Source organism: Bombina bombina, chromosome 1 (assembly GCF_027579735.1).
Source record: "Bombina bombina isolate aBomBom1 chromosome 1, aBomBom1.pri, whole genome shotgun sequence".
Classification (NCBI taxonomy): Eukaryota; Metazoa; Chordata; class Amphibia; order Anura; family Bombinatoridae; genus Bombina; species Bombina bombina.
In genome coordinates this window covers 1118085130-1118105044 of record NC_069499.1, presented here as the reverse complement: position 1 = coordinate 1118105044, position 19915 = coordinate 1118085130, and the positions used below count along the sequence as shown (strand labels likewise).

General features: G+C 42.1%; 1 long non-coding RNA gene across 1 annotated transcript in view; it reads left to right on the top strand.

The window, feature by feature from the left end:
* Positions 1-300, top strand: part of LOC128645180 (uncharacterized) — a 63863-nt gene extending 63563 nt beyond the window's left edge. The window contains exon 4 of the long non-coding RNA XR_008400086.1: positions 91-300. This is a non-coding gene — a long non-coding RNA (uncharacterized LOC128645180). The remainder of the gene's footprint in view (positions 1-90) is intronic.
* Positions 301-19915: the final 19615 nt, after the last annotated feature.

The window sequence follows — 19915 nt, the reverse complement described above, 5'->3', positions numbered from 1 at the left end:
GTCTTCCACTTTATTCTCTTGTATATATTTTTTTATTTCCACACCAATGCATATACTCAAAGTAATCTTATATATCATTTTACTCACCAGCTCTCTGTTGCCTGCCAGATGCGTCTGTCCTACTTGTGCTCCGGACCCCTGTGACAACAGCCTCTGGAAGTAGTGTGTCCCGGACCTGCTTCTCTCAACTGTTAAAACGCACCGTCTTGGATGTGGAGCACATTAGTGATATTTTCCTCTTCACCAGCGCCCTGCAATCATAATACCTATAAATCCAATAAAAACATTTCTTTCTAATTACACGATGAGTCCACGGATCATCATTAGTTACTGTTGGGATTACACTCCTGGCCAGCAGGAGGAGGCAAAGAGCACCACAGCAAAGCTGCTAAGTATCACTTCCCTACCCACAACCCCCAGTCATTCTCTTTGCCTCTAGTGCAAGGAGGAGGTGAAGCAATAAGGTGTCCTGATTATGAATCTTCTAACAAGATTTTTTTATTTTGAAGTCAGGGCAGGATTGCTCTGATCTTCCATCACAATTAGGTCTAGCTGTACTCCATGTTAGTCTCTTCAGCAGGGCTGTGGTGGCTTTAAAGCAGTTAGGAACTTGTAAAGTGTGCTTTGCTGCGTTTTCTTAACATGTTGCTGCCCTGGTATAGAAAGCCTGAGTAGGTTTACTCTGTCTTTCTTTTTACACAGGTCTCTGTGAGTAGTGGCATCCTCTCATACTTTGTGAGTTACCTGGCTGCTGGATGGCTAGAATGCAGGTAAGTGCCTTTTATCTTTTTAAAGATGGGAGATTGTGCACTTTATATATACTGCAATACTGATTGAGACATTTTATACCCTAGTTGGGGTATTATTGGGCTGCGTACAGGCACTCGTGATTTTTAAGAGAGACAGTCTGTTTCTCCTACAGGGATGAAGGGGTTAATTAGTGTGTAGGGCTCTGTTTCCTTAAGCTGTTTATTAAGAATAAAAGAAGGAATCCGATAGGCGATATAGGCTTGTGTGACAAGTAAATATAGATTATTTTTGTGGCAGACATTAGACATTTTCCAATGAGGGTGAGTTTTTTTTTCTCTCTATCGGCTGGGAGTGCACACTTTATTAAGCACTGCTTCTCCTCAGTCCAATGTGTCTCCCCTTCATGTATATTCCGCTCTTAGTTAGAGCGGTGGGGCGGGTAGTCTGTCCGTTGAGAGAAGGAGTAAACTTAGTACTCCGTTGTTTTTTTTCTATTCCTGAGTCTTGTTTGCCGCCCTTCCTTAAAGCTCTATGTTGTTTAGCCTCAGGGAGGAAGCGGACGCGCCATTTGTTTTGCACTCAGCTCTTAGCCACAAGATCGGAGCAGTGAGGTTTCTGCCCCGTGTGAGGATAACATGAAAGTTATGTATTCTTATTAAATTCTTATGTATTAAAGGATAATACTTATGATTTAAAGGAATACTTATGTATTAAAGGATAACTTATACGTTTTTAGGGTAACCTTTATCTAGGGGAATCTGTTCCAAAGTTAAGGATCTAAGAAATCCTGCTGATTGTAGAATACTGGCTCCTAAAAGCCTTAAAGTGATAGTATATTAATAATACAGAAATATGGCTTGTGTCTCTCGCCTAATTTTTTAATTTTATAAGCCTGCGATGGTAGAGCAGGCTGAGAAATAAAGTCTTTATTAAAGTGACAGTTTGGTGCATTTTAGGAGAATCCCTAATCTATACTCTAAACTGTTTACTTATATAGATTATGTCTTAGTCTAGACGTGGTATCTTTTAAAGTGACAAAACAATTTTTATTGTTTCCTTGTGTTTGTTCTTGGAGCGTAATGTCTACTCCTTCGGATACACACAAACAACTTGGGAACAAAATTCCCTGAAAAGAAATGCTTTGTTAGCACTCTTTGCCCAGACTAATTGTGGAGGCAGAAAATGCTTAAAATATAACTTTTATTTGAACTTTTAAAAGATGGGTGAACACAACAAATTAAAATCCCTATCATGAGCAATTGTGATGTATGAATATCTGCGTGTCCCTGGCTTATTATAGGCTATTTGGTCTTCACCTATTGTTGATGTATCAGGTGACACTGTAGTGTTTGTAAAACCTTCTTCTATATACAGGATTGCCTCTGTTTGTGAGTTAGAAGGATCTGTAGAACCTCTATCTCAGTCTCCTCTGAGTGATATCTATTTTTCGGTAGTACTGGATTTATACCATACTTTCCCCAATTCTATGTATATTTGATGTAACCTTCAGTTATAACTTGTCATATTAATACATGAATTGGTTACTTATGTGTGTTATGTGATTGGCGTCCACGCTGGTATTGTATATTTAAAGTTAGATTTGTTATTGGCTCTTTGCCCCAATGCGTGTACTAGTGTTCCCAATGTTAATGAATCCACAAAATATTATATACTATTGTCAAAAAGTTTACATCCAAATTGATGCTTTATATAAGTTACTTGTATATAATTTTGTTGCATAACTTGTGTTCATCAATTAAGCTAGTATTATGATTCACCAGTGCTCCTAGTATTGCATCAAAGTTCACATAAATGCTTTGGCATAATAGATATATTGGTTTTTGGTGTTATCCACTATTGGCGTTTACAATATTGTATTGGTTAGTACTGATTAGCGTCTACGCTGGTATTGTATATTTTAAGTCAAATTTATTATTGGCGCTTTGCCCCAGTGTGTGTACTAGTATCACCCGTGTTATTGATCCACAGTTTACATCCAAATTGATGCTTTATATAAGTTACTTGTATATAATTTTGTTGCATAACTTGTGTTCATCAATTAAGCTAGTATTGTGATTCACCAGTGCTCCTAGTATTGCATCAAAGTTCACATAAATGCTTTGGCATAATAGATATATTGGTTTTTGGTGTTATCCACTATTAGCGTTTACAATATTGTATTGGTTAGTACTGATTAGCGTCCACGCTGGTATTGTATATTTTAAGTCAAATTTGTTATTGGCGCTTTGCCCCAATGCGTGTACTAGTATCACCCGTGTTATTGATCCACAAAATTATATATATACTGTTACTAGATCGTTTACATCTAAATTGATGCTCTAGATAAGTTGCTTGTATATAGTGTTTTTACACAACTTGTGTTAATTAATTACGCTAGTATTGTGATTCACCAGCGCTCCCAGTATTGCATCAAAGTTCATATAAATGCTTTTGGCCTTGCCAAAGCAGCTATTGCACAAATTGTATATTCGAGCAGTGTTGATACATACATACAAAATGTTATATACTATTATCTAGTATCTAGTAGCTTACATTTAAATTGATACACTGTATAAGTCGCTTGTGTATAATATTGTTACACTACTTCTGTTTAACTAATTGCGCTAGTATGACAATTCAACAGCGCTCACAGTATTATATCAAAGTTTATATAAATGCTTCTGGCCTTGCCAAAGCAGCTATTGCACAAATTATATATTCGGGCAGTATTAGTATCATTATCTTTGCCCTTGCAAGAGCAGCTATTACACAAGTTGTATATCTGGGCAGTATTAACTGTTGTTGCCCACTTGTGGACTAAAATAACAATTTATAGAGGTTCTGTCATTTTTAAAGTAGTACGCTGTTACTTATAACATTGCGTTATCCCCATATAGCAATTCTATTAATATTGGGTGTTACATGTACCGTTGAATTTTTACATCAACTAAGCTCAGATAGATTTAAAATCTCAACAATTGGACACATAGGGATGGCCGCATATTCATGTTGCTCCGGCAAAGAACCTTTTAAAAATCATTTCTGTCAGCAATCCCTGTCTGACTTAAATCATTAGCAATACTTGAGAAATATTGCTAGCATGTGCCCTTGTATTTGAAGCTTTCTATACACATGGGTAAATAATACGGCACTACAACGAGACCTGTACCCTGCATTGAGACAGTATTCATGGCGGCCATCTTTTCTCCAACATAGGTGTGTCCGGTCCACGGCGTCATCCTTACTTGTGGGATATTCTCTTCCCCAACAGGAAATGGCAAAGAGCCCAGCAAAGCTGGTCACATGATCCCTCCTAGGCTCCGCCTACCCCAGTCATTCTCTTTGCCGTTGTACAGGCAACATCTCCACGGAGATGGCTTAGAGTTTTTTAGTGTTTAACTGTAGTTTTTCATTATTCAATCAAGAGTTTGTTATTTTCAAATAGTGCTGGTACGTACTATTTACTCAGAAACAGAAAAGAGATGAAGAATTCTGTTTGTATGAGGAAAATGATTTTAGCAACCGTAACTAAAATCCATGGCTGTTCCACACAGGACTGTTGAGAGCATTAACTTCAGTTGGGGGAACAGTTTGCAGTCCTTTGCTGCTTGAGGTATGACACATTCTAACAAGACGATGTAATGCTGGAAGCTGTCATTTTCCCTATGGGATCCGGTAAGCCATGTTTATTACGATTGTAAATAAGGGCTTCACAAGGGCTTATTTAGACTGTAGACATTTTTTGGGCTAAATCGATTGATATTAACACTTATTTAGCCTTGAGGAATCATTTATTCTGGGTATTTTGATATAATTATATCGGCAGGCACTGTTTTAGACACCTTATTCTTTAGGGGCTTTCCCAAAGCATAGGCAGAGTCTCATTTTCGCGCCGGTGTTGCGCACTTGTTTTTGAGAGGCATGGCATGCAGTCGCATGTGAGAGGAGCTCTGATACTGATAAAAGACTTCTGAAGGCATCATTTGGTATCGTATTCCCCTTGGGTTTGGTTGGGTCTCAGCAAAGCAGATACCAGGGACTGTAAAGGGGTTAAAGCTTAAAACGGCTCCGGTTCCGTTATTTTAAGGGTTAAAGCTTCCAAAATTGGTGTGCAATATTTTCAAGGCTTTAAGACACTGTGGTGAAAGTTTGGTGAATTTTGAACAATTCCTTCATGTTTTTTCGCAATTGCAGTAATAAAGTGTGTTCAGTTTAAAATTTAAAGTGACAGTAACGGTTTTATTTCAAAACGTTTTTTGTACTTTCTTATCAAGTTTATGCCTGTTTAACATGTCTGAACTACCAGATAGACTGTGTTCTGAATGTGGGGAAGCCAGAATTCCTATTCATTTAAATAAATGTGATTTATGTGATAATGACAATGATGCCCAAGATGATTCCTCAAGTGAGGGGAGTAAGCATGGTACTGCATCATTCCCTCCTTCGTCTACACGAGTCTTGCCCACTCAGGAGGCCCCTAGTACATCTAGCGCGCCAATACTCCTTACTATGCAACAATTAACGGCTGTAATGGATAATTCTGTCAAAAACATTTTAGCCAAAATGAACCCTTGTCAGCGTAAGCGTGGATGCTCTGTTTTAGTTACTGAAGAGCATGACGACGCTGATATTAATATCTCTGAAGGGCCCCTAACCCAATCTGAGGGAGCCAGGGAGGTTTTGTCTGAGGGAGAAATTACTGATTTAGGGAACATTTCTCAGCAGGCTGAATCTGATGTGATTACTTTTCAATTTAAATTGGAACATCTCCGCATTTTGCTTAAGGAGGTATTATCCACTCTGGATGATTGTGAAAATTTGGTCATCCCAGAGAAACTATGTAAAATGGACAAGTTCCTAGAGGTGCCGGGGCTCCCAGAAGCTTTTCCTATACCCAAGCGGGTGGCGGACATTGTTAATAAAGAATGGGAAAGGCCCGGTATTCCTTTCGTCCCTCCCCCCATATTTAAAAAATTGTTTCCTATGGTCGACCCCAGAAAGGACTTATGGCAGTCAGTCCCCAAGGTCGAGGGAGCGGTTTCTACTTTAAACAAACGCACCACTATTCCCATAGAGGATAGTTGTGTTTTCAAAGATCCTATGGATAAAAAATTAGAAGGTTTGCTTAAAAAGATGTTTGTTCAGCAGGGTTACCTTCTACAACCCATTTCATGCATTGTCCCTGTCACTACAGCCGCATATTTCTGGTTTGATGAACTGATTAAGGTGCTCGATAGTGACTCTCCTCCTTATGAGGAGATTATGGACAGAGTCAATGCTCTCAAATTGGCTAATTCTTTCACTCTAGACGCCTCTTTGCAATTGGCTAAGTTAGCGGCTAAGAATTCTGGGTTTGCTATTGTGGCGCGCAGAGCGCTTTGGTTGAAATCTTGGTCGGCTGATGCGTCTTCCAAGAACAAGCTACTAAACATTCCTTTCAAGGGGAAAACGCTGTTTGGTCCTGACTTGAAAGAGATTATCTCTGATATCACTGGGGGTAAGGGCCATGCCCTTCCTCAGGATCGGCCTTTCAAGGCAAAAAATAGACCTAATTTTCGTCCCTTTCGTAAAAACGGACCAGCCCAAGGTGCTACGTCCTCTAAGCAAGAGGGTAATACTTCTCAGGCCAAGCCAGCTTGGAGACCAATGCAAGGCTGGAACAAGGGAAAGCAGGCAAAGAAACCTGCCACTGCTACCAAGACAGCATGAAATATCGGCCCCCGATCCGGGACCGGATCTGGTGGGGGGCAGACTCTCTCTCTTCGCTCAGGCTTGGGCAAGAGATGTTCTGGATCCTTGGGCGCTAGAAATAGTCTCCCAGGGTTATCTTCTGGAATTCAAGGGACTTCCCCCAAGGGGAAGGTTCCACAGGTCTCAGTTGTCTTCAGACCACATAAAAAGACAGGCGTTCTTACATTGTGTAGAAGACCTGTTAAAAATGGGAGTGATTCATCCTGTTCCATTGAGAGAACAAGGGATGGGGTTCTACTCCAATCTGTTCATAGTTCCCAAAAAAGAGGGAACGTTCAGACCAATCCTAGATCTCAAGATCTTAAACAAATTTCTCAAGGTCCCATCTTTCAAGATGGAAACCATTCGAACTATCCTTCCTTCCATCCAGGAAGGTCAATTCATGACCACGGTGGATTTAAAGGATGCGTATCTACATATTCCTATCCACAAGGAACATCATCGGTTCCTAAGGTTTGCATTCCTGGACAAACATTACCAGTTCGTGGCGCTTCCTTTCGGATTAGCCACTGCTCCAAGGATTTTCACAAAGGTACTAGGGTCCCTTCTAGCTGTGCTAAGACCAAGGGGCATTGCAGTTGTACCTTACCTGGACGACATTCTGATTCAAGCGTCGTCCCTCCCTCGAGCAAAGGCTCACACGGACATCGTCCTGGCCTTTCTCAGATCGCACGGCTGGAAAGTGAACGTGGAAAAGAGTTCTCTATCCCCGTCAACAAGGGTTCCCTTCTTGGGAACAATTATAGACTCCTCAGAAATGAGGATTTTTCTAACAGAGGCCAGAAAGACAAAGCTTCTGGACTCTTGTCGAATACTTCATTCCGTTCCTCTTCCTTCCGTAGCTCAGTGCATGGAAGTGATCGGGTTGATGGTAGCGACAATGGACATAGTTCCTTTTGCGCGCATTCATCTAAGACCATTACAACTGTGCATGCTCAGTCAGTGGAATGGGGACTATACAGACTTGTCTCCAAAGATACAAGTAAATCAGAGGACCAGAGACTCACTCCGTTGGTGGCTGTCCCTGGACAACCTGTCACGAGGGATGACATTCCACAGACCAGAGTGGGTCATTGTCACGACCGACGCCAGTCTGATGGGCTGGGGCGCGGTCTGGGGATCCCTGAAAGCTCAGGGTCTTTGGTCTCGGGAAGAATCTCTTCTACCGATAAATATTCTGGAACTGAGAGCGATATTCAATGCTCTCAAGGCTTGGCCTCAGCTAGCGAGGACCAAGTTCATACGGTTTCAATCAGACAACATGACGACTGTTGCGTACATCAACCATCAGGGGGGAACAAGGAGTTCCCTAGCGATGGAAGAAGTGACCAAGATTATTCTATGGGCGGAGTCTCACTCCTGCCACCTGTCTGCTATCCACATCCCGGGAGTGGAAAATTGGGAAGCGGATTTTCTGAGTCGTCAGACATTGCATCCGGGGGAGTGGGAACTCCATCCGGAAATCTTTGCCCAAGTCACTCAACTTTGGGGCATTCCAGACATGGATCTGATGGCCTCTCGTCAGAACTTCAAAGTTCCTTGCTACGGGTCCAGATCCAGGGATCCCAAGGCGGCTCTAGTGGATGCACTAGTAGCACCTTGGACCTTCAAACTAGCTTATGTGTTCCCGCCGTTTCCTCTCATCCCCAGGCTGGTAGCCAGGATCAATCAGGAGAGGGCGTCGGTGATCTTGATAGCTCCTGCGTGGCCACGCAGGACTTGGTATGCAGATCTGGTGAATATGTCATCGGCTCCACCTTGGAAGCTACCTTTGAGACGAGACCTTCTTGTTCAGGGTCCGTTCGAACATCCGAATCTGGTTTCACTCCAGCTGACTGCTTGGAGATTGAACGCTTGATTTTATCGAAGCGAGGTTTCTCAGATTCTGTTATCGATACTCTTGTTCAGGCCAGAAAGCCTGTAACTAGAAAGATTTACCACAAAATTTGGAAAAAATATATCTGTTGGTGTGAATCTAAAGGATTCCCTTGGGACAAGGTTAAGATTCCTAGGATTCTATCCTTCCTTCAAGAAGGATTGGAAAAAGGATTATCGGCAAGTTCCCTGAAGGGACAGATTTCTGCCTTGTCGGTGTTACTTCACAAAAAGCTGGCAGCTGTGCCAGATGTTCAAGCCTTTGTTCAGGCTCTGGTTAGAATCAAGCCTGTTTACAAACCTTTGACTCCTCCTTGGAGTCTCAATCTAGTTCTTTCAGTTCTTCAGGGGGTTCCGTTTGAACCCTTACATTCCGTTGATATTAAGTTATTATCTTGGAAAGTTTTGTTTTTAGTTGCAATTTCTTCTGCTAGAAGAGTTTCAGAATTATCTGCTCTGCAGTGTTCTCCTCCTTATCTGGTGTTCCATGCAGATAAGGTGGTTTTACGTACTAAACCTGGTTTTCTTCCAAAAGTTGTTTCTAACAAAAACATTAACCAGGAGATTATCGTACCTTCTCTGTGTCCGAAACCAGTTTCAAAGAAGGAACGCTTGTTGCACAATTTGGATGTTGTTCGCGCTCTAAAATTCTATTTAGATGCTACAAAGGATTTTAGACAAACATCTTCCCTGTTTGTTGTTTATTCAGGTAAAAGGAGAGGTCAAAAAGCAACTTCTACCTCTCTCTCTTTTTGGATTAAAAGCATCATCAGATTGGCTTACGAGACTGCCGGACGGCAGCCTCCCGAAAGAATCACGGCTCATTCCACTAGGGCTGTGGCTTCCACATGGGCCTTCAAGAACGAGGCTTCTGTTGATCAGATATGTAGGGCAGCGACTTGGTCTTCACTGCACACTTTTACCAAATTTTACAAGTTTGATACTTTTGCTTCTTCTGAGGCTATTTTTGGGAGAAAGGTTTTGCAAGCCGTGGTGCCTTCCATTTAGGTGACCTGATTTGCTCCCTCCCTTCATCCGTGTCCTAAAGCTTTGGTATTGGTTCCCACAAGTAAGGATGACGCCGTGGACCGGACACACCAATGTTGGAGAAAACAGAATTTATGTTTACCTGATAAATTTCTTTATCCAACGGTGTGTCCGGTCCACGGCCCGCCCTGGTTTTTTAATCAGGTCTGATAATTTATTTTCTTTAACTACAGTCACCACGGTACCATATGGTTTCTCCTATGCTATTATTCCTCCTTAACGTCGGTCGAATGACTGGGGTAGGCGGAGCCTAGGAGGGATCATGTGACCAGCTTTGCTGGGCTCTTTGCCATTTCCTGTTGGGGAAGAGAATATCCCACAAGTAAGGATGACGCCGTGGACCGGACACACCGTTGGAGAAAGAAATTTATCAGGTAAACATAAATTCTGTTTTTTATCTTTTACCCTCGTGGTTGTGAGTACATTTACTTTCTCTTGTAAGGTGTATCCAGTCCACGGGTTCATCCATTACTTGTGGGATATTCTCCTTCCCAACAGGAAGTTGCAAGAGGACACCCACAGCAGAGCTGTCTATATAGCTCCTCCCCTAACTGCCACTCCCAGTCATTCTCTTGCAACTCTCGACAAGATAGGAAGTATCAAGAGATATGTGGTGACTTAGTGTAGTTTTATCTTGGAAAGTTCTGTTTTTTGGTAGCTATCTCTTCGGCTCGAAGAGTTTCAGAGTTATCTGCCTTACAGTGTGATTCCCCTTCCATGCAGATAAGGTAGTTTTGCGTACCAAACCTGGGTTTCTTCCTAAGGTGGTATCTAATAAGAATATCAATCAGGAGATTGTTGTTCCGTCACTGTGTCCTGATCCTTCTTCAAAGAAGGAACATCTATTACACAATCTTGACGTGGTTCGTGCTTTAAAGTTTTATTTACAAGCTACTAAGGATTTTCGTCAAACATCTGCATTGTTTGTTGTCTACTCTGGACAGAGGAGAGGCCAAAAGGCTTCGGCATCTTCTCTTTCTTTTTGGCTGAGAAGCATAATCCATTTAGCTTATGAGACTGCTGGCCAGCAGCCTCCTGAAAGAATTACAGCTCATTCCACTAGAGCGGTAGCTTCCACATGGGCTTTTAAAAATGAGGCCTCTGTTGAACAGATTTGTAAGGCGGCGACTTGGTCTTCGCTTCATACTTTTTCTAAATTCTACAAATTTGATACTTTTGCTTCCTCTGAGGCTATTTTTGGGAGAAAGGTCTTGCAGGCAGTGGTGCCTTCTGTTTAAGTTCCTGCCTTGTCCCTCCCTTCATCCGTGTCCTAAAGCTTTGGTATTGGTATCCCACAAGTAATGGATGAACCCGTGGACTGGATACACCTTACAAGAGAAAACAAAATTTATGCTTACCTGATAAATTTCTTTCTCTTGTGGTGTATCCAGTCCACGGCCCGCCCTGTCACTTTAAGGCAGGTGTTTTTTATTTTTAAACTACAGTCACCACTGCACCCTATAGTTTCTCCTTTTTCTTGCTTGTCTTCGGTCGAATGACTGGGAGTGGCAGTTAGGGGAGGAGCTATATAGACAGCTCTGCTGTGGGTGTCCTCTTGCAACTTCCTGTTGGGAAGGAGAATATCCCACAAGTAATGGATGAACCCGTGGACTGGATACACCACAAGAGAAAGAAATTTATCAGGTAAGCATAAATTTAGTTTTCTTAGGGACCAAAATTGAAACAGTCTGGCAGTGGCCCTGGGTCCCTTTAAAGATTGGGAACAAGAAGCTCACTCACTCTTGCGGAGACATTTTGCTGCATTGGAATCAGGGTTGCGCAAAATTCTAGCACCACAGATCCCTCTGGAGAACTTAGAGGTAAACAAGTCACCATATACAGATATAGAGCCCCACCTAACTAGAATAGCCAGTGGAGGATCACTGGATTTGGGCAGCGACTGGGGCGCTAGCTGCCCCGGCATTTCACACATCACATCTACGCAAGCTCAAAGACTGTCTTTACCTAAGCACTCTGATGTTGCCACTCCGCATTCCCCAGATGGTGTGGCATCGCGGTTGATAGATAAGTTACCATCGCAGACCCTGACTAGCGATCCACCGGCAGTGGCTTCTGTGAGGTATGTTCAAGATACTGCATCAGGACTAGCTTATGGGACAGAATATGCCCGGCATTGACCGGATTGACCAGAAAAGTGAGTGACATAGTGTGGAAGAAGAAAACTACCCACTTACCTCGGGGCTCTGGAAAATTGGAGGTCTTTTTTGGCCTCAGGATTAGTCGATTGGAGAAGATAATGACAACATACCATCTCTACAGATCCGGTATCGGTTAGAGAATGCTCTCCTGGCTTGGCATATGCTGAGAACACTCAATCTGGGACAGTTATGTTAATCTCATGCTCAGAGGAGCGTATAATTAAATGTTTCCAGGACATGATAATATATACCTAGAATGGCTTATTTGATTTCATGTGATCTGTGGTTGCTCAGATAATATTAAACTGTTTTTCCTCATGATGCTTAGACCTACAGTAAGCCACATTATATACGAATAGCATGTGGCACCCTCTTGATAATAACCAATGTTGGACTTCTGCAGCTCCACACTTATGTGTTCTATGAGTCTCTTTTCGCTACCTTGTTCTGACTATTTTCCTTGCATTTAAACTTTGAAGCCCAAGTTAGTTCTGTATGTGGCTGACTACATGTTTGTATAATGGTAAAATGGCCCACGGGCATATATCTTCTCACTGGGGAAAATGTTTAGCTAGTTTTATACTGCAATAAGACTTCTACGCACACTTTGCAATTCTAAGCCATATTTAAAGCTTCTAGTTACTATGTTATTTTCTTAGTTATTATATTTTATATACATTATGCACCCATCCAAGTGAGTATCAGCATATGCTGAGTGCCTAATCCTGAGTACTTTGTGTTTTGTGCTTTATTACAGACCTGCCCTTACCCTTATGATAGTCACTGACTTGATGCTCCGGGTTATAATTAGGCTGTTAACCCCTACCTTATGTGCATGGTTCAGTCTGTTTGTTTTCTACCAGATATCTTATGCTGCCTTCATTATTTTAAAATATAAAATGAGGTACACCTACATCTACTCTTCCTTATTCTCTATTAGGTTAAAGCTTGTAAGTATCTTGGGTGAAAGTTGTGTTACATATCAAACTCTGTCTGCCAATGTTTATGTCCAATATGAAGGGTATTACTCACCAATGTTTCCTCTAGAGGAATCCCTTACAGTCTAGCATAAAATCCTGTTTTGTAGTATCCCCTTTGGCCCAACTACCCGCCTAACATTTTTCTATATACACCTGTCTGTCATATATTTCTCCTGCTTTACACCGGTACGCACTAATAATAGACACACATGATTATAAAGATGCTTGACCCGGTGCCCCTAGCTATATATACACTCCTATAATGCTTTTGGTTTTGAGTGAGTTGGGGGGTTTGGACGTCTGTGGCCGGGATGTCCGAGTCTACCTGCATTATTATTTGAAGCTACAAAATGTAGACTACATACAGACTGGGGACCCCAGAATTATCAGGAGAATACTAGCATTTAATATTTGATATGTGTCGAGACCTTTATAAAACAGATTTAGATATTTGTAGATGGTTTGAAATTATAGAGGAGGAATAGGCTGAGCACATGTGTTAAGTTCTTCACTTTTTGTGTATAGTATTATATATATAAAACTCATAATCTGTGGATATGGCTACTGCTATATTAGGCTGCACAGCCTTACTTCATAGTATGTGATATGTGTCTCATGCAGGCGGGACCTACACTCCTGTTGTATATGCTGCCTACCACACTTGTATAACCACCCCCCCTCCCATAATAAGCCTCCTAGACTAGGAGGGTTAAATATGCGTCTTATCTAGCCTATGCCGCACCTTCACAACCATTATATTCTCTCTAAAGATAATTAAAGCCTATTGGGGTCCTTGAGTGGCCCACAATGGCATGAGAGGGATTTATATTACATTATGTTGTATTATATTCTTCAAAAAAAGAGGTTTCAACTTTGCTCGTTTATTATTATAATTACTGTGTTATTCATTATCTTACAGGAAATTAGTCAAATGTATTACTCTGCACAATGTCCGTATTCTTTGTTTCAGTGCCTTAATCACAGTGAACATCTTGTTGAATAGGCATATTTGCATGTATATCTAATCTTTGTACTATACAATAACCTCAATAAAAAAAAAATCTCAACAATTGGGACCCCATCGTCCCACTCAACCTGTCTGACGCATTTCACCTGCAAATGCTTTGTCCTTCGGACACACGTCTGCTCTGAACTACATTATAGAGTTTTATGAGCAGGATAGTCGGTAGCATCTGAGGGTTAAACCTCCGATTTGGACAGTGTAATTTTTCCTTCTGGTACTAAAGCAGATCTCTTCAGATTCAAGCCTAATCTCCCTTTTATTTAGGAAGGATTGGCTACTTGGTAAACTTCGACTCTCCTGTCGTTGTCAATCCTCAAGAATCTAGTGAATTTTATATTTACTAGGATTCATTTGTTAAAATATTTCCTGTTCTCGACCGTGCTAGGAGAATTTTCTCAGGTATGGGAGAAGTCAGGGATTCCTTTCCCCCTTCTGCTGTCTGTAATACTCAATATTACATTAAATATCATGGTGCTTAAGGTGGTAGGGGTAGGTGGTAGTGATATTCTGGTTAAGAGAACTTCAATCCTTATTTAGGATAGCCGTACATTTACAACTCTTTATGGAAAAGTCTGGCATCCTTTTGGTGCGACGTCTTGTCAGATTCCATTTTGGTGGACTCCATGAGGAAATCAATGTCAGAAAGGCTGTTAGGCCAATAATTTATTTCTGTTGCTGCTCCTTTTTGTAGCACAGGAGTCTTCCCCTTTATCTTCCTAGCAGGAGCAGTTCAAGTCCTCTGGGATTCCCAGTTAGTCTTGGATAAGGGGAAGTGCTGTCCTAGCCCGCCGGGCATTACAGCTGTTCAGCTGAGAAGCCTACTTGTGGCTTAGTGGTACAGTCTAGGCCCTATAGTTCTGCAGTGGCAGATTCAATTTTTAGGATTCCTCCAAATCCACGCTTCTGGCGTTTCCTTTTTAAGGATGAGCCCTTGTTTGGACCTGGTCTGACGGTATTATCCTCTGACTTGCGGGTGAAAAGAGTTTTTCTATCACTTTTCAAGTGGGTAAGACCAAAGGAATGTTTTCCTTTTTCCTCTTTCATCAGGGGTCATGTCTTCTAGACCAGTCTCACATTTCTCTTTCTAGAGTATCTGCAATTCAGTTACAATGAGAAACTTTTCTTGAACATGGTTCAGGACATTCTTTTTTGGGAGTGAGAGTTCCAGCCCCTGTCTGGGAACAGGACCTGGGTCTTTATCTCAAGTATCTCTGGTGCTGACCTTCAAAGTAATATCCATTCTCTTTTGGTTCTGGGTCTGTTCATAAGAACATAGACCGGAGGGATGTGTGTTTATTGTTCCCATGTTTCAGGATCTTCGCTAGCTAGCTTATGGGTTCAGCAGCCGAGAAAGACTTTTAGGTCCTGGGGTAGTACAGGGTAGTGTTCTTCTGGTTCAGGTATCATCCATCCTTCGAACTATCTATTTTTCAAGACATTTTGTCCAGTCTGCTTTTCCATGGATGGGAAATTAACCTGGAGAAGTCTTCCCGCGTTCCATCTTCATGGGTGGAATTTTTAGTCTCTGTATTTAGAAGAAGTTTTCTAACAGAGGTCAGATGTCAAGGATTTATTCCTTGTCTCCCCTCTGCAGTCTACAGCAAGCTCTAGTCTACAGCAAGCTCTAGATGGTTTAGCCTTTTACAACCAGTAGGTTGGGAGTTAGGATCTTACTTCATTTTTAAGTAAATCGATATAGGAGGGAATTGGTTTTATTGTTTCCATAGACTTTATTCCTTTTGCTATTTTCCATAAAATGGAGAACATTCGGATCTTTCTCAAATAATAGATATAGATCAGTCGACATTGCTTCTGGAGATATTCCTGGGTGATGTATCTATGGATGCCAACTTGCTGGGCTGGTATGCTGTCTGGGTCTTATTTAAATTATGGTCTTTGGAGTGTCTGCTCTTCTGTTTAACATTTGGAGTAGAGAGCGATTTACACTGCTCTGATAGCTTGGCCTCTTGGCATCAGTCATTCTTAGCTTGGTTCCAATCGGACTATATCACCTTTTGGTTTATATCAACCATCAGGGAGGAACTTGGGGTTCCTTAGCCATATAGAAGGTGACTTGGATTGTTCAGTGGGCGGAAGCTCACAATTGATGTCTGTCGTCCAGAGGTGGACAATTGGAAATCGGATTTCTGAACAGGCAGTTATTTCTTCCGGGGAGTGGGTTCTCCTTACAGAGGTGGTTTCTAGGTAAACCCTCAAATGGGGAGTCCGGAGTTGGCCTCTGAAGGTGTTTCGGCAGAACGCCAAGTTTCCAAGGTACGGTTCACGGTCAAGTGATCCATTGACCGCCTTGATTGATGTTCTGGCTTTTTTTTCTTGGATTCAGTCTGGCATACCTGTTTTTCCTCCATTTGCTTTCCTCCATGAGTTATTGCTTGTACTCAACAGGAGAGAGCAACAGTAATTCTCATAGCCTCTGTGTGACCCCGCAGGATCTGGTATGCAGACCTATGGGTAACGTTGTATCTACTCTTTGGCGACTGTACCTGAGGAAGGCCCTTCTGAGTCAGGGTCCCTTTCTTTATCTTCATCTAGATTTTCTGATGCTGCCTACTTGAAGATTGAACACTTGGTTTTGTGTTAGCTTGGGATTCCGAGTCAGTCATTGATACCATGACTTAGGCTTGCTTTCCTGTTTCTAGAAGAATTGCCATAGAATATGGCATATTTTTCTTTATTGGTGTGTATCCAAGGGCTCTCTTGGAGTGGAGTCAGGATCCTAGACATTTGTCCGGTCTCTAGGATGTCTGGAGACAGTCAGTGCCCTGAGGGGTCAGATTCTGCGTTGTCTGTTTGGCTACTTAGGCGTCTGGTGGTCATGCCAGATGTGCAATCTTTTTATCAGGCCTATCCTTAATGTCGATTGCTCCCCCTTGGAGCAATAACCTTGTTCTTAGGGTTTTGTGGTACATTCTGTAGATATTAAGTGTTATCTCAGAAGGCTATCTTTTCTGCTCGGAGAGTCTCGGAACTCTCAGCTTGGCAGTGTGTTTCGCCTTATCTGTCTTGCAGATAAGGTGGTTCTTCGTATTAATTTAGGTTTTCTTCCTAACTTGTGTCGGTGGGGAATATTATGTAGGAAATTGTTTTTCCTTGTCTATGTCCCAATCCTTCTTACCATAAGGAACGTTGGTGGCACAACTTGAATGTTGTGCGTGTTCTTAATTTCTTCTTCAGGCAACTAAGGACTTTCGCCAGTTTTCTGTGTGGATGTTTGTTTCTCTTGGACAGCTACTTCTCTTTCCCTTTGGTTGGAAGTATTATTCGTTTGGTTATGAGACTGCTGGACCGCAGCCTCTTGAGAGAATTACACCTCTTTTCTCTAGGGCTGTATCTGCTTCTTGGGTTTTCAAGAATGAAGCTTCTGTTGATCAGATTTGCAAGGCTGCAACTTGGTCCTCTCTGCTTAAATTTTTCCGAATTTTCAAATTTGATAGTTTGCCTCGGCTGAGGCTGCTTTTGGGAGAAAGGTTCTTCAAGCAGTGGTGCCTTCTGTTTAGGTTACCTGTCTTGTCCCTCCCTTATCATCTGTGTCCTCTAGCTTGGGTATTGATTCCCAACATGAATTGATGATGATCCGTGGACTCACTGTGACATTAGAAAGAAAACAAAATTTATGCTTACCTGATAAATTTCTTTCTTTCTTGACAAGGTGAGTACACGGCCCGCCCTGTGTTTTTACAGGCAGTTTTCTTTGTTATATAAACCTCAGGCACTTCTACACCTTGTGTTATTTCCTTTCCTTTCCCTTGGTCGAATGACTGGGGGCTGTGGGTAGGGAAGTGATACTTAACAGCTTTGCTGTGGTGCTCTCTGCCTCCTCCTGCTGGCCAGAAGTGATAATCCCAACAGTAATTAATGATGATCCGTGGACTCACCGTGTCAAGAAATAAAAAAAAAAATATCAGGTAAGCATAAATTTAGTTTTTTTGGTTGGCAAATTAAAAAAAGAAAAAAGGAAATTTATGCTTACCTGATAAATGTATTTCTTTTTTGATACGATGAGTCCACGGATTTCATCCTTGTGGGATTACCCCTCCTGGTCAGCAGGAGGAGGTGAGAGCACCACAGCAGAGCTGTATAAATAGCTCCTCCCTTCCCTCCCAACCCAGTTATTCGACCAAAGTTAGGAAGAGAAAGGAAAAGCCAAGGTGCAAAGGTGTCTGAAGTTTAACAAAATTTAATAACCTGTCTCATAGAAGAGGGCGGGCCGTGGACTCATCGAAAAAGAAATAAATTTATCAGGTAAGCATAAATTTCCTTTTCTTTTTCAAGATACGATGAGTCCACGGATTTCATCCTTACTTGTGGGATACAATACCAAAGCTATAGTACACGGATGAACGGGAGGGACAAGACAGGGAACCTAAACGTAAGGCACCACTGCTTGAGGAACTTTCCTCCCCAAAAACAGCCTCAGTTGAGGCAAAGGTATCCATTTTGTAAAATTTGAAAAAAGTGTAAAGAGACGACCAAGTTGCAGCCTTGAAAATCCGTTCAACAGAAGCATAATTTTTGAATGCCCATGAGGAAGCCACAGCCCTAGTGGAATGAGCCGTAATTCGTACAGGAGGCTGCATTCCAGCAGTCTCATATGCAAAGCGGATGATACTCTTCAGCCAAAAAGAAAGAGAGGTAGCCGTAGCTTTCTGACCCCTAGGTTTCCCAGAAAAAAACACAAACAGGGAAGACGATTGGCAAAATCCTTTGTCGCCTGCAAGTAGAACTTCAAAGCACGGACCATGTCCAAATTATGTAACAGACGCTCCTTCTTAGAAGAAGGATTAGGACATAAGGAAGGAACAACAATTTCCTGATCAATGTTCTTATTCGAAACAACCTTAGGAAGAAAATGAAGACTGGTTCGTAACACCACCTTATCCGAATGGGAAATAAGATAAGGAGAACACATTGCAACACCGAAAGCTCAGATACTCTTCGGGCAGAAGAAATAGCAACCAAAAAGAAAACTTTCCAAGATAATAACTTAATATCTATGGAATGCATAGGTTCAAACGGAACCCCTTGAAGAACTCTAAGAATTAAATTTAAACTCCAAGGAGGAGCAATCGGTCGAAATACAAGCCTGAATCTAGTCAGAGCCAGACAAAAAGACTGTACAACTGGGACATCTGCCAGACGCTTGTGTAACAATATGGATAAAGCAGAAATCTGTCCTATCAAAGAGCTAGCGGACAACCCCTTCTCCAATCCCTCTTGGAGAGAAGACAAAATCCTGGGAATCCTAACTCCATTCCATGAGTAGCCCTTGGATTCACACCAATAAAGATATTTACGCCATATCTTATGGTAAATTTTTCTAGTAACAGCCTTACGCGCCTGAATCAAGGTATCGATGACCGAATCAGAAAAACCCTTGCTTAGATAAAAGTAAGCGTTCAATCTCCAAGCAGTCAGCTGCAGAGAACTAGATTCGGATGATGGAAGAGCCCTTGAATGAGAAGGTCTCCCCTCAACGGGAGCTTCCATGGTGGCTGAGATGACATGTCCACCAGATCAGCATACCAAATCCTGCAAGGCCACGGAGAAGCGAGGAGGATTACTGAAGTCGTCCCGTATAGATTTTCTGGGCCAAAAAAACAAAGAGCTGCCCAGGCAGTTATCATCTCAGACTGGGTGCCCTGGACCCGAAACCCAAAAGCCAGGCAGTCTGACAAGACATCACGAGATTTAACTCCGGCCGACCCCATTTAAAAATCAGATTGGAGAAAACTCCCAGATGGAGTCCCCACTCTCCCGATTGAAAAGTCTGTCCACTCAGAAAATCCAAGTCCAAAGTGTCCACCCCTGGGATATGGATCGCCGACAGATAGCAAGAATGAAACTGGTCCAAAGCCAACTGAGGCCAGACCAGAAGAGCCGAGAAGCTTGCACTCAGTTGCAGGAAGACTAGAAAAAGAACAGACTCCGCTTGAGTCCACACTCTGTTAAAACATGTTCCATGGAATAAGTGATCCAGATACAACCACCATAGAAAAAAAGAGTTATATGAGGAGACAAGTTTGTATAATCTCCGTTCCATTGCCTGAGGATGCCTAACTGTATAGGACTGAGGAGAAACGAACAAACAGAATTTCAAGTGACACAAGGCGCTGTTCAGTTCATCAACCTTAGAAGGATGAAGGTTGAATAGACCTCACCGGTGATGGAACCAGCAACCCTCAAGTTGATACAGAACTTGGTCACAGTGTCTTAGCATGCTAAGCCATCTGTCCGGCTAACGTCCATAGCCGTCACCAGCAGCCCGAATACCTCTATATACAGAGCCACTAAAGGCCTAAAAGTGGACT